The sequence below is a fragment of the Triticum dicoccoides genome, chromosome 7A (genome assembly GCF_002162155.2).
Source record: "Triticum dicoccoides isolate Atlit2015 ecotype Zavitan chromosome 7A, WEW_v2.0, whole genome shotgun sequence".
NCBI classification, from domain to species: Eukaryota; Viridiplantae; Streptophyta; class Magnoliopsida; order Poales; family Poaceae; genus Triticum; species Triticum dicoccoides.
The window spans coordinates 576232472-576233919 of NC_041392.1; the positions used below are offsets into that span (position 1 = coordinate 576232472).

At 43.2% G+C, this 1448-nt stretch overlaps 1 non-coding gene across 1 annotated transcript; it reads right to left on the reverse strand.

Moving 5' to 3' along the window:
• Positions 1-316: 316 nt before the first annotated feature.
• Positions 317-482, reverse strand: LOC119334762. Its single transcript, XR_005161527.1, has one exon. It is a non-coding gene; the product is annotated as a U1 spliceosomal RNA (small nuclear RNA).
• Between the last annotated feature and the right edge of the window lie 966 nt (positions 483-1448).

The following is a 1448-nucleotide window of genomic DNA, read 5'->3' on the forward strand; positions in this document are numbered from 1 at the left end:
TGCATCCCTATGCTCTCCGTCTGATAACACGACAATCTTTAGCCTTGCCAGCTCCCACACTTTACTTTATGAGTTTGTGTGTCAATCTCCGACCCTTCACGAATCAAAGAAGCGTCCTATCAAATATCAGCACAAAAGTGAAAGAAACATAGATCAATTATCGCGGTAAGCGACAACACGTCGCTACTCATGCCGAGTACAAAACCATCAACCTGCATATCACAACAAAGTATACCCTGGTCGCTTTCTGATTCTGCATGAAGCGACGAAAACTGAAGTTGCACATTTCCATCCTAGTACTGACTTAACCAATGATTTTGGGCCGTGTAAACGCATATCCCCTCTATCATATATTATGACGTCGTCCATTCTTCCATTTGGGGAGATGATAGACCAGCGCATTTATCAAGTGCAATAATGTAAGCCATTGATCTAGGCCATGAGCCTTGTTGATTGCTCGTCGATCCCGTCCAGGTAAGTATGTTGCAATGAAGCACCTAGTCACCATAATATAGCCTGCTCTCCTAGTCTAATCTTTTTTTTTTGAGCATCAGTACAGACACAAGCGCTCATATACACGCGCATGCACTCATCCCCTACCCTTATGAGCACCTCCGAGAGACTGAGCCGGCATATTATCTTGAGATTTACGAAATCACCGTAGGCACCTCGTCGTCGACGGGAACATCACCGCGCATCGCCGGAAATCCTGAAATAAATTCAGGAATAATGCGAGTACCAGGATTTGAACCCTGGTAGGTTGGGGATACCACTGTCCACCTAACCAACTCAACCACAGGTTGATTCGCCCTAGTCTAATCTTCTTGTGTTGTTGATGTGGTACTAAACTAAACAAGAGCGCTGTGTAGTTATGGGCTGCTCAGACGTGGGACTAATTAGCCTGGTCGCGTGGACTTGCGTTACTGAATGGGCTCTGGATGGCTAGGCCCAGTAGCCAGAATAAAGGTTGCTTACTTTTTCAAAAGAAAAATAAAACAAAAAAAGGTAAAGATTGCTCACTGTTTGCTCTTGCCAAGAAACTGTAAAAGGGGAAAAGGAGGTGATAATTTTTTTGTAGGGAGAAAGGAGTGGCTCAATTTTTTTGCCGCTCGGCTTCCAAGAGCTGTACTATACATGATACTCCTATCTGAGTACTCAAAAGGGCAAGGAAACAGCGTTGACCTGTGTTTGTAGTTGACGGTAGTTTTCCGTCTCCCAATAATGTTCTAGTCTAGTACTGGATTTAGAAACTTTCACAGGCCATTATCTCATTATTACACTATTCCAATTATTGGCGAAAGTTTCGGTCCTCGGTGATATCTCTCCCATTCAAAGAACATATAGCCATTCCTTGCTGGGAAAAGGAAAGAAAAACAAGTGATGTCAAGTTGTTTAATTTATCTGAGTGATAATTTATTGATAAGCCATGTCGACCCAGACTTCCTAGT